Source organism: Equus przewalskii, chromosome 15 (genome assembly GCF_037783145.1).
Source record: "Equus przewalskii isolate Varuska chromosome 15, EquPr2, whole genome shotgun sequence".
NCBI classification, from domain to species: domain Eukaryota; kingdom Metazoa; phylum Chordata; class Mammalia; order Perissodactyla; family Equidae; genus Equus; species Equus przewalskii.
Genome location: NC_091845.1, coordinates 31,696,850 through 31,710,556, shown reverse-complemented (window position 1 = coordinate 31,710,556; position 13,707 = coordinate 31,696,850). Strand labels below are relative to the sequence as shown.

At 44.5% G+C, this 13,707-nt stretch overlaps 1 protein-coding gene across 27 annotated transcripts in view; it reads left to right on the top strand.

The window, feature by feature from the left end:
* Positions 1-11,349: 11,349 nt before the first annotated feature.
* ABHD6 (abhydrolase domain containing 6, acylglycerol lipase) overlaps positions 11,350-13,707 on the top strand; it is a 52,269-nt gene continuing 49,911 nt past the window's right edge. For 11 of the 27 annotated variants that reach the window (XM_070577029.1, XM_070577043.1, XM_070577028.1 and 8 more), the window contains exon 1: positions 11,443-11,560. The gene's annotated coding sequence lies outside the window, so the exon portion shown is untranslated. Of the gene's footprint in view, positions 11,580-12,550; positions 12,627-13,707 lie in introns of all 27 variants that reach the window. The other 16 variants (XM_070577031.1, XM_070577012.1, XM_070577032.1 and 13 more) reach the window with 7 other exon arrangements.

Below are 13,707 nucleotides of genomic sequence, written 5' to 3'. Positions count from 1 at the left end.
AAATTGACAATCTTGTAACCCCAACATAAAATGTGCAATGTAGGGGGATCGATTTAGATTCGTGACTTTAAGTTAAAACTTTACTAAGTTCTTGTATGGTTCTAGAACATTTATAAGAATTTTGGGTTAACAGTGTTTTATAGGTTGAATTTATTAGACTTAGAATCTTTAGTGTTAGAAAGGGTGACTTTTTGTTAGTTCAGACAATTAAATAACTTTAAAAGGAAATGGGGTATATTAATTTTATAAAAGAAGTTTAAGATATTTGTAAATGGGTCCATAACCCCTTAAAAGTAATTATCTAAGTTTGCGGGATGCAGGGCTGCCAGATTTAGCAAATAAAAATACAGAGCACTAGGTAAATGTGAATTTTAGATAATTCAACTTTACGTAGGCATCCCGTATTTTATCTGGCAATCCTAGTTGGACTTCTGAAAAGAATAAGAACTTTTTTTTTGAGGAAGAACTTTTTTTTTTTTACCCCTGAGCTAACTACTGCCAGTCCTCCTCTTTTTTGCTGAGGAAGCCTGGCCCTGAGCTAACATCCGTGCCCATCTTCCTCTGCTTTATATGTAGGACGCCTACCACAGCATGGCCTGCCAAGCGGTACCATGCCTGCACCCGGGATCCGAACTGGCGAACCCCAGGCTGCTGAGAAGCGGAACGTGTGCACTTAACTGCTGCACCACTGGGCCAGCCCCAGAATAAGAACTTTTATAAACTGAACTTTAAAGCATGACATTTTCTAAGCAGTAGCAATCCCGTCAGGGTCCTGGGAAAGGTTTTAGTTCTCAGCATCAAAAATAAACTAACCTGTAGCATGAGAGAGTCTGTTTTTGAATTTTTAACTTTGATAATTTGAATATTAATTTGAAAAATAAAGAAACCTCTGAATAATGGTTTCTGCATATAGAAACTGCCCTTCAGGATTTCCAAAAACCACATGAACAGACTGAAGAAATTGACCTCACTTTGTAATGAGCATATTCATTGCATGGAATTGGACTTAAAAAAAAAAGTACCTGGATTCTGGAAGGAAAATCCTAAGAGTGAAATTGAACTGAATCCAAGCAGGTGCAGACGTTTTGCTGCGTGCTTTCTGTGTTTCTTCTCACTAATACCCCCGCAAGCACTTATGACGGTCCCTCCATTCCACAGATGAGCAAACTGAGGCCTGTGCCCGAGGATACACAGCCAGCATGAGGCAGAGCTGGGATGGAAGCCAGTCTCTCGGACTCCAGACCAGCCTTCTCCCCCACCAAACCAGGCGCCTCAAAACCTTAGGGACACTGCGGGTGGGGGAGGGCTGGAGATGAAAGAGGAACGTCCACTTTTTACTGTATCTGCTGATATTGTTCGATTTTTTTTTTTTACAAAAACATGTACTTGTTTAGTAGTTAAAAAGAAAGATAAAAGTGCTAAAAGCTTTTTGTTCTTTTAAGCGAGTTAAACAAGCCCACGCCAGCATGTCTGTGTGCAACCGAGCCAAGGGCAGCTTCCCCCCAGCCCCTGATGAGTGGAAAGTCCCAGGGACAAGGCCATCCTGGGAGGCCCAGGGAAAGCAGGACCCCTCAGCTCATCCGTCTGTGGGGCTCTAGTGCTGTCGGGAATTAGGAGTTGGAGACAGTCCCTTCCAGAAACCTGGAGCCTGGAAGGGGAGGCAGACACTGGCCTGACCCCCACAGGACACTCTGAAGTGGCCTTCCTTCTGCCACTTAGTGACTGCAGATGGTGTGTCCTGGGGCATGTCCTTCCCCACACTAGCCTGTAACATTCTCCTGAAGAAAAGGATAAATATATATCACTCCTTGGAGATTTATAATGCACATTAGAATATTAAATGTCCTGAAAAGTCCTGTAACAAAGAAAGCTGTTTAACTGTGTTGAAACAAGGTGTCCCGAATTTATCATCCATGGAAACTTTTCCTTCATATGGTTTCTTGTAACATCTTGAGCAACATCCACTTTGGGAAATACCATCCCCACTGAACTGAGACAGAGTCCTTTAGCTGTAAGCTCTGGTCCTTGTCAGTAAGTCCCACCAAAGAGTCCCATACGTGTCATGTGAATGGGCAGAAATGAGGAGCAGGAATTCAGACACACGGCCCCAAGCATCATCGGCAGCCATGGCCATTCACCCTGGGCCCTGGTGGGACAAGAGTCGGTGGGGGCCAATACAATGGGACAGAGGACACCTCGGAGTTTGAGGAAGGCGAGATGGGGATTCCAGGGAGAATGAAAGTGCCACAGGCTGAGTCACCTCAAAGCAGAAAAAAGAAGAAAGGGGGCTGTGGGAAAGTCCCCGCTACTGGCAGAGGACCGGCCGCAAGACCCAAACAGGTGTTGCCAGTGACTGATGCCACTCTTCTAATAAGGAGTGAACCTAGCAATAATCTTGAAATGTATGCAAATTGCTTCAGTCATCACGTTTCACAACCAGCTTGGGGTTTGGGTCTGGGAAGGTGCATTATCCAAGGTTGCATAATTGTGGCAGACCTCACCTGTGTGTGATGGCTTCCAGCTGATGAAGAGGCTCTTGTTTTGACCTCGCACAGCATCTTCCACACAAGGCGGTGTCGGGACCTCAAGTGGGCCGCTTTCTGAAGCGCAGGCTACAGTGTGCCACTGCTCTGATTAGAACCCTTCAAAGACTCTTTGTTCGACCTAAAGACCAAACTCCTTATTGTGGCTTCTACCTACCCACCTCTTCAAGATCACATGACTCTACTCTCCTCCTCCTCCCCAACTGGCCTCCCCTCACACTGTCTGGCTTTCAGTTCCTACCTCAGGGCCTTTGCACTGTTGCAGTGCTTTCCCTTCCTCCCATCTCCAGGTCTCAGCTTAAATGCCGCTCTCTCAGAGAAGATTTGCCGGCCTCCCTCAGCCCATTAGGGTCTTCCCTCTTATTCTCTTTCATGGCGTCTAGGTCCTTTGTTTTGTGGTGTGTGACACAATGTATTATGATCTATGAGCTTGTGTTGTCTCATGTCTGCCTCCCCGCTAGACAGCTCTGTGGGGCAGGGGTCCCTGTGCATATCTGCCCTGCTCGGGACAGGACCGGCACGGAGCAGGTGCTCAATAAATCACTGTTGAGTTCATGACAGGATGCTCTGACTGACTCCAGAGCCCAGCTTCTCAACCACCCTGTGAGGGGGCTGAGCCAGGGGAACACACGTCCCTGGATAACCAAGGGAAGCCCAGGCCACTGAGGCAAAAGAAATACTAACCACCACCACACAACATCTGCCTTCACGGAGCACTGAGCGCTAAGTTCTCAGAGAACTCCCTGAGCAGAGCACGAGCAGGCTTTTCAGCCTTGGCACTGACACTTTGGGCCAGATAATTCTGTGTTGTGGGGGCTGCCCTGTGCATTGTAGGATGTTTACCAGCATCCCTGGCCTCTACTCACTAGCTGCCGTAGTACCCTCCTAGTTGTGACAACCAAAAATGTGTCCAGACGTTGCCAAATGTCCCCAAGAGTGGGGATCACCCCTTGTTGAAACTGCTGGTGTGGAGGTTAAAGCATATGCATTTCCACACACTGGCTGTTTAACCTCAGACATGTTACTAAACCTCCCTGTGCCCATTTCCTCACCTTTAAAAATGGGGATAATAATAGCTCTTACACAGTAGATCTGTGACAATTTATAACTAAAGGGCAGACTTAGCCCAGTGTCTGACCCTTAGAGGTACTCAATCGGGGTGATACTCTGTCTTCGAAATAAACTGTGCAAAGAACGTATTGCACAAAGAAGCTATCACCATTTTACAGATGAGAAAATTGAGCCTTAGAGATAAAGAAGTGAGGTCCCTGCTGCTGACTGAAGCGACATTAAAGGTGAGGAATCTGGGTTTTCAGGACTTGTTGCCTTTGCCAGACCTCCTCTGACAAGTTGCAAACTCTGACCTGGTGGTGTTGCAATGAAAGGGTTAGATCTGCCAGATTGGAACTAGGGTGGGGTGAATGAAGCACTGGCCACAGGTGCAAAATTTAAGGGAGTGCCAAACAACTCAGTAATCACAGTAAATAATATTTAATGCAATATTTAGATTAATCAAAATTAATGCAGAATCATCCATGATGAACAAAGTATCAAAATCTTAAATAAAGACAGGATCCAACGCTGCTCTTTCACGATCCTGCCTGGTTCACCTCCCCCAATCCTGCCCCTGGGATCTGCAGATCTGGGAAACTACTCAGTGGGCTGCCCTGGAGGGGAAAGGCTGTTGGTTTAAGGATGACACGGGAGAAAACAGCACCCTCTTCTGGCAGATAGAGAGCACTCCTCTGGAATAGCCAAATTAGCCTTCTTTGCCCCTAATCTCAGCGCTAGAACTGTCCCTTCAGGCACGTAGTGCTTTTCACCCTGACCCCTTCCTGAGACATCTAGGTTAAAAGGTTGCAGGCAGGTCAAATGATGCATTGGAAACTCCCGCCCCCGCCCTTCCCACTGGCCGCTGCGCTGCGCTGGATCCGTTGCTTTTCTCCTGTTACCACCTGCGCGAGCATGCCCAAGGACTTGTCCCGCTTCTACCGCGGATTCTAAAGCAGCCTGTTGGTATAAAGTTGGGCTTTGCAGGCTGACCACGAGAGGGGACAGTGAGGAAACAGCACCCAGAGGCGGAGGGCTTCTCACAGAGGCTGACCGCTGGGCCATGAGCAGGAAGCCGGCTGCTTGCTTAACTGCGCAGCGTCTTCTTCTTTTAAGGGTTTGGTAGTTTCGTAGCTTCATTTGTTTTACTTTTTATTTTGAAATAATTTCAAACGTGCATAAAAGTTGCAAATATAACCCCAACACTCTTACATACCCTTCACCCACGAACATTTAGCCACATTTGCTTTTCATTCATTTTCTATATATACGGATTTTTTTTTCCTGAACCGTGCCAGAGTAAGCTGGAGACATTATAACCCTTGATTCCTAAATACTTCAGTGTGTTTCTCAAGGACAATTACATTTTTGTACATAACCACAGGACAATTATCAAAGCCAGAAGGTTTAGCAATCACATGGTATTACTCCTAATCTGCAGACCTTATTCAAATTTTACCAATTGTTCTAACAACATCCTTTGCGGCATTTTTTTCTTTCTGGTCCAGGATCCAATCCAAGACTACGCACTGCACTCAGCGGTCCTGTGTCCTTGGTCACCTCTCCTTGAGCTGTTCCTCAACTTTTCTTGACCTTTCGTATCCTCAGCATTTTTGAAGCATACAGGCCAGTTATTGTGTTGAACCTCCTCCATTTTGGGTTTGTCTGAGGTTTCCCCCATGATGGGATGCAGGTGATACTCTCTGGGCAGAAACACTACCTATGAGATGTGTCTCATGGAATTTCTTCCTTTTTTTTAAGATTTTATTTTTCCTTTTTCTCCCCAAAGCCCCCTGGTACATAGTTGTGTATTTTCAGTTGTGGGTCCTTCTAGTTGTGGCATGTGGGACGCTGCCTCAGCATGGCCTGATGAGTGGTGCCATGTCCGCGCCCAGGATGCGAACGGGCGAAACCCTGGGCCGTCTGCAGCAGAGCGCGTGAACTTAACCACTCAGCCACGGGGCCGGCCTCCGGAATTTGTTAAATGAGCTTCTTTCTCCTGGTACTCACAGGTAAACTGGGGGACTCTGAAACACAGGAAGCAGGTTATGATTCAAAAGCTTTTAATCCCAGCAGCTAACATTTATTGAGTGCTTGCTGTATGACGCTCCTCTCCGCATCTGTTGATCTGGGTGCTCTTCGCCTTTTGGAACGATGTCGTGTGGGCTGCTTATGTTGGATCACAACAATAATATAACAATGATAGTGGCTACAGTACTGAGCAGTATTAGGCCTAGTGTTACACATCTTCTTTACACATGCTAGGTCCTTTAAGCTTCACTATCACCTGAGTACTACTATTAGCCTCATTTTACAGAGGAGGAAACCAGAGAGGGTGAGTCACTTGCCCCAGGTCTCACAGCTAGTATGAGGCACAGCCAGGACTGTTGGACACCAGAGTGTGAGCACCTGGTCAGTCTCCCATCCCATGTCTTCTCTGGCTCAGAGCAGTGACAAGGCCCCGCCAGTACTGAGAACAATCCACATCACTGCCCCCCCAAACTCGTGAGAAATGGGGATGGTTTCTCCCCATATTCTGAAACCCCCTGCTTACTCCACACATAGGAGTGTGACAGCTTGGGAGACACCCCAGGCTGTGAGTAGGGGACCTCAATAGATCGTATGGTGTTCTCTAGGGGCAGAAGCCCTTCCTGGGTCATCATGCACTAGGCAATTATTTACGAATCCATTCAAAATTACATCAGTCCCAAAGACAGGGTGAGGAGGGCAGCCACGAGCGGATGGTGTCACTCCTTAACCAAACAGTGACTCAGGAATGATTGATGCTAGAGGCAGCAGTCCCACTCCAAGATGGAGTTTCCCCTCCACAGGCAGAGCCTGCTCCACAGTCATCCCAGAACCAGATTTGGATGTAGGCCAGTGTCATTCACAACACACGACCTTAAGAAATCAGCCTACTAAGTGTGGAGGGGGATACAAGGATGAGTAAGACAGCTCCTGCCCCTGAGGACTCAAAATTAGATAGCAATTGGACTTATCTTTCATTTCAGTAAGTTTTCTCTGCCTCTGTGGTTTCATTCTACATCCAATTTTGAATTACCATTCTAAATCTTAGACTCAAAACTTCTTGAGTCCCATTGGCCACCATTTTATCTGGACTGCTATGACTTCTCTGCAGAACTGGGGAGGGTGACCCACCATCCCGGTTCACCCAAGACTGAGGGGGGCTTTCAGTGTAAAGACAGGGAAAGTCCAGAGGCAAATTGGGACATGTTATGTTTCCATGGAGACCCAATCATATCTAACCAGGCTGTATTCACATGTAGCCGCGAGAGTGCGGAGCTGCCACTAAAGTGAGGTGCATTTCTTAAGGAAAAGACCCTCAGGAGAAATTTCCTGAGCTTTCCCCAATGCCCATTCTATCATTTACAATTTCAGTGGCGTCTCCATGGCAGCCTGCAAAATGTAAGTCTTGCACGAAGTCCTAGAGGGTGCTCACTGAGCACTATGTGATAGAGTGGTTAAGATCATGGATTCAGGAGACAAGTCTCTACCCCACCAATTGCACGATCTTGGGCAAGCTACCTAACCTCTAAGCTCAGTTTCCTCTTCTGTTAAATGGTGGAAGTAATAACACCCACCCTCCAGGCTGTTGTGAAGGCGAAAACAAATGCGATAACGCATGAAAAGCACAATGCCCAGCACAGCGTAGGCAGTGACAACGTGTACACTAGCTACTAATTACCATCTGCCCACCCTACGGCTTTAAATGAGAACAATCCATTTGAGAACTAACACAAAGGAGCAGACGACAGTCTATTCCCCACAACTGCCTTCTCCTCCTAGCTTCAACTGCCCCACCCCTCTCTGCTCTGTTCCAACATCCATGCCATTTCTAACTCTTTGGCCTGTTCCTGGCCACTTGGTTGCTACTGGGAAAAGGTGACCAAACTTGGTTCCTCATGCTCCTGGCCCCATTGCATACCCAGTACTCCCAGTCCCCAGAACCCCATCCCGGGCACCAAGACCACCAGGGGTCCTGAAGGGTGACCAGACTATGATCCATCCATACAGATGTGTGACCTGGCTCCCTGCGTGACCTCAGAGAGCTCAGAGCTCAGAGAAGAGACAAGGTGGGAACAAATGGGAATGCATTAACCTGTTGATAAATTAGATCAGAGAGTATCATGATTTTTTTTTTTTTGAGGAAGATTAACCCTGAGCTAACATCTGCAACCAATCCTCCTCTTTTTGCTGAGGAAGACTGGCCCTGAGCTAACATCTGTGCCCATCTTCCTCTACTTTATATGTGGGATGCCTGCCACAGCATGGCTGACAAGTGGTGCCATGTCCGCACCCAGGATCCAAACTGGTGAACCCCGAGCCACTGAAGCAGAACATGTGAACTTAACTGCTATGCCACCGGGCCAGCCCAGTATCATGATTTAGATAGCATAATGTGCTGCACCTCTCTGAAAGTTTCATTAAGTTGTTCGTGTTTATGCGGCTATATGGTGGGGTACTTAAAGGCCCCAGGAGAGATATCAGGGACAGCTAGGAGGGAGAAGTCTTAGTACAGTGGCATGGGTGATATGGATGCTGAAATGAAGTCTGTGAGGCATCCAGCAAACAGCCTTGGAGAAATGTGTGTTTTCTTAGCAAGAACTCTGCCCTACATTCACACATGTGCACACACACATACCCGCTGGTAACAATCACCCATAGATTCCCAGCCTACATTCTGGGTCCTCATAATCTCTTTTCCATGACTCACCTTTGACTATTCAAAGACAGTTGTCAGTCCCTCCCAAAACTGGGGAGCCCAGTATGTTTGGCGTATGAATGGTGATGCTGCTAATAGCCAACATTACGCACACTTCCTCTGTGCCAGGTGCAGTGCTAACCTTGAAACACATTGTTCAGCTTGATCTTCTCTGCAGCCCTATGAGGTAGGGACCATCATCAATTCTTCATCATCCCGTATTTATACATGAAGAATCTCGGTTTACAAAGGCAGATAGCTCATAAGTGGCAGAGCTGGACTTTCTGAAGCCACAACCCACCGTCTTCCCCTGAGATGTGTTTAAGTGACTCAAACACTCGAACCTTGTGTTTCCTCATCTATACTATACTATAGCCATCTGTGTTTTCTGCCAGCTCAGCAGCCATTAATTCCAGTTTGGTACCTGCATCCTCAGTTTCCTTGGGGTGCTATAGCTCCCATAACGTCAATCCATGTGGTTCAGGTGAGGTAGGAAAAGATGTCTTACACAAGACATAAAAAGCACTAAGCATGCGGCCAGCCCCGTGGCCGAGTGGTTAACTTTGCGCGCTCTGCTTCAGTGGCCCAGGGTTTCGCTGGTTCAGATGCTGGGTGCAGACATGGCACTGCTCATCAGGCCATGCTGAGGCGGCATCCCACATGCCATGACTAGAAGGACCCACAACTAAGAAAAATACACAACATGTACCTGGGGGCTTTGGGGAGAAAAAGGAAAAATAAAATCTTTAAAAAAAAAAAAAAAGCAAGCACTAAGCATAAAGGATAATTTGACTAAATTAAAATTGTTTGTTTATCTAAAAACACTAAAGAAAGTGAAAAGATAAGCCCCAAACTTGGAGAAGATATTTGTCACACATATAACTACAAACCATTAAGACACAAATAATTAGAAAAATGGGGCAATGACATAGCAGGCGTTTCACAGACAAGGAAACATGAATGGCAAATAAAGATGTGACAGATTGCTCAAGCTCATTAATCTTGAGCATGAGGATCAAGATCACACAAGATACCTTTTCACAACCACTGGATTAGGAAAGGCGTGGTTGTGCCAAGCGTTGGCAAGATCCCGTAGATGTTCTCCTCTATTGTCTTCTAAAAGTTTAAAGTTTTGCCTGTTCTATTAAAGTCTTCAATCTATCTAAATTAATTTGGGGGGAAGGGTAAAAGAATCGTTAAATTTCAGTTTTCTATATGAATAATCAGTTGTCCTAGCACTTTTTACTGTCTTGTTGCCCTTTTCCCCAGTGATCTGGTATGTCACCTTTGTCATAAACCAAGTTTCCCCGTGTACACAAGTTTGTTTCTATGATTTCTATTCGTTCATTAGTGTTTCTACCGATCCCTACATGAATACTTACTGTCCTAATAACTATACTTTTATAATTGAGACTGGATAGCTCCTTTTTTTCCTTCATTGGGAGTATTTTGGCGTTTCTTGGACCTTTGCTCTTTCGTGTGAATCTTAGAATCAGCTCGTCATCTTCCCTGAAAAGCCCTGTTGAGATTTTGATGGGAACTGTTTCTGATTTTGAAGGAAGCATTTCTAACTTTTCGTTGTTAAGGATGATATTTGCTGTAGGTTTTTGGTAGATGCCTTTTAACTGATTAAGGAAGTTCTCATCTTACGAGTTACGACCGTGAGGGACTGTGGATTTTATTTTAAAATTTTGCAACTATTGAGATGATCTTCCAGTTCTTCTTTCATATGATGATGTACTTAACTGCTGGACTATGTTTCCTAACGTTAAACTATCCTGGCATTCCTGGGATAAACCTAACTTGCGTATGCTCTATCATCCTTTTTATATGTTGCTGGACTTGATTTACTAATATTTTATTTAGGATTTTTACTTCTATGTTTTTGAGTGATTTATGAGTAATCTGATCTTCTTTTGTATCGTTTTTAGACTGGCGTTATAGAGTGAGGTGGGATGTATTCTCTCTTTTTCTATTTTCCAAAATAGCTTATGAGAAAGTAGAATGATCTATTCCTTGAAAGTTTAGACTTGCTTCTAGGACCATCGGGGCTTAACGTTTTCCTTTGACTAAAGATTTCCTCAATTTTTTAAATAATTACAAGACTCACATTTTCTATAGCTTAGAACGGACATATTTTGCTGGTGAATTGAATTTTTTATCATTATCTTGTGATCCTCTCCGTCCTTAATAATGTTTTTTGTTAGTCTATGTTATCTAATATTAATATACCCGCTATCTTTCTTTTGGGTAGTGTTTGTCAGGTGTATCATTTCCCACACTTTTACTTTCAGCCTTTCCAAACTCCTGTGACTTAGGAGTGTCTCTCGAAACAGTGCCTCCTAGATTTTTTAACATCCAATTTGACAATTTCTGACTTTTAACCGATGGATTTAGTTAATTTACATTTACTGTGATTATTAGTATATCTGGACTTATTTTTACTTTTTTATTTTTGGAGGGGGGGAGTCTCACTATTTTCTACATTTCTTTTGAGTTGACTGGTGTTTGTTTTTTTATTAGCTTATGTCATTTACCCCCTTCTACTGGTTTGAAAGCTACATATCTTATGTGTATTATTTTAGTGAATACCATTCACATTTTACCACATATATTTAACAAAGGCCAAAGTGACGATAGTTTAACCTTAATTCCCTTCCCACGCAAATGCAAAGGCACTAGAACACTTTAATGCCAACCGCTTCTTTCCTAATTTATTGTTGCCCAATATTTTAGTTCTGACCCTGTTTTAAACCTACAAATTATATATTATTATTGTTGTCATTGATACCGACCCTGATATCAGTTTCCCCACATTAAACCCAGCATATATGGGGTTAAAACCAAAACACTCATTCCCTACTTGCTCTCTGGCTTCCTGGCTCCGGAATCCACTATCCTCCATGGAGACAGACACCGTCAAGGACAAGCACCTGGATTATCTCCTCCCGCAAAAAGATACGGGCTGGTGGGAAAGCTGCTGACCAGCAAGGTCGTGAGCTCCCTCCTCTCTGCAAGTGTCTCAAGGCCAAAGACAGGCTGGTGGGAAAGCTCCGACCAGCAAGGCCATATGCTTCCCCTCCCCTACCTAAAACCCCAAATAAAAACCCTTCCTTTTAGCTTTTAGGGGAGTTTGGGATTTGAGCGTTGGCTGCCCTGTCTCCTTGCTCAGCGCTGTGCAAAAATAAAATTCCTACTTTCTTCCACCACACCTGGTGTCAGAGATTGGCTTGCTGCGCAACGGGTGAGCGAACTCACTTCAGGTTCAGTAACATCATATTGTTTTGTATTGACAATTTTATTTAGATTCACTATATTTACCAATTTCTCCACTCACTATTACTTCTTTCATTTCAGTTCATCTTAACCGGGTCATTTTTCTTCTTTCCAAGGTGTATCTTAGACGTTCCATTACTCAAGTCTTCCAGCTGTAAATTCACTTCGTTTTTATTTGTGTTTCACTCTCCTTGAAATGCTGAGTATCCGGTCTTTGAAGATCTTATTCTTCTATCTTTTAGCTTCCAATGTTGCCATTGAAAAATCTGCTGACAATCTAATTCCTTCTTCTGTGAGTAATCTGTCTTTTGTATCTCTACCTGCTTTTGAGATCTACTCTTTGTTTTTAGTACTCTGCAGTTTCACAATGTTTCTGGGTGTGGATTTCCTATGATTTATCCTGCTTTAGGTACGTTACGCTTCCTGTATCTGTGGACTCATGTCCTTTTTCCCACTCTGGAAATTCTTAGCCATTGCTACTTCAAATATGGCCTCTCCTTCCTTCTCTCCTTCTTTGATGCTGATTAAATGGATTTTAGATCTTCTCAGGCTGTCTTGCATAGTCTGTCAGATCTTTTTTTCATATTTTTCATGTCATATCACTGTGCTGCATTGAGTAATTTCTTCAGATATGTCTTCCAAATCACCAAATTTGGTTAATCATGGTCTATGAGAATCCTGGGTGCTGTCTTACAGAGAGCATCCTTGTTTGTTTATGCCATCCATCTGAGACAGCTCCAGCCATTTGTGGGTCCGGATAAGCATGGGGATCTCAGGTTCAGCTCCTCTGACTTAGAGCTGGCTAAGGTTTAGTATCCCAATACTGTTTACAGCTCTGTACACACATTTGGCCTTGGGACAACCCTGCATTTCACATTTGTTTGCTGTTCACTGTCTCCTACTCTTATTTTGACACACTTTCAGCCACACAACATATGACAAAGTCTGTTTTATCCAGGGTAGAGGTGTTTTGAGGAGAAGGGAGCCTCAGAATATCCGGTCCGATGCCACAACTAGAGGGATCTACAACTAAGGTATAGAACTAAGTATGGGGGGGATTTAGGACAGATAAAACAGAAAAAAACAAAAGATGGCAACAGTTGCTAGCTCAGGTATCAATCTCAGGGAAAAAAAATAAAATCTGGTCCACATTATGCTGAGAAGTGATTTGAATTTTAAAATCCTAAAGGTAGGACTGTTAAATTTCACCATGTTTTTGCCACATTCCAAATTGTTGAAACAATTTTGACCCCTGATTTTCTTCCTAGCTTTGTTTGATTTCAAATTTGATGACACCTGGACTTATGTTTATCTAAATTCTCTTTTTATTTACTTATTTATTTTTTTAAAGATTGGCACCTGAGCTAACAACTGTTGCCAATCTTATTCTTTTTTTTTTTTTCCTGCTTTTTTCTCCCTAAATCCCCCCAGTACATAGTTGTATATCTCAGTTGTGGGTCCTTCTAGTTGTGGCATGTGGGACACCACCTCAACATGGCCTAAGGAGCAGTGCCATGTCCATACTCAGGATCCGAACCCTGGGCCACTGAACCACTTGGCCATGGGGCTGGCCTCCTAAATTCTCTTTTTGAATGTCAAGGACAGAGAACTGGAACATTTTCCATTAGAAAATTGCTTTTAGGGGCCAGCTTTGGCCGAGTGGTTAAGTTCATGCTCTCTGCTTCGGTGGCCCAGGGTTTCACCAGTTCGGATCCTGGGTGCGGACATGGCACCGCTCATCAGGCCATGCTGAGGCGGCGTCCCACATGCCACAACTAGAAGTACCCACAACTAAAAAAAATATATACAACTCTGTACCAGGGGGCTTTGGGGAGAAAAAGGAAAAATAAAATCTTTAAAAAAAAATTTCTCGGGCTGGCCCGGTGGAGCAGCAGCTAAGTTTGCACGTTCTGCTTCTCGGCAGCCCGGGGTTCGCCGGTTTGGATCCCAGGTGCGGACCTGGCACCGCCTAGCACGCCATGCTGTGGTAGGTGTCCCACATGTAAAGTAGAGGAAGATGGGCACGGATGTTAGCTCAGGGCCAGGCTTCCTCAGCAAAAAGAGGAGGACTGGCAGTAGTTAGATCAGGGCTAATCTTCCTCAAAAAAAAAAAAT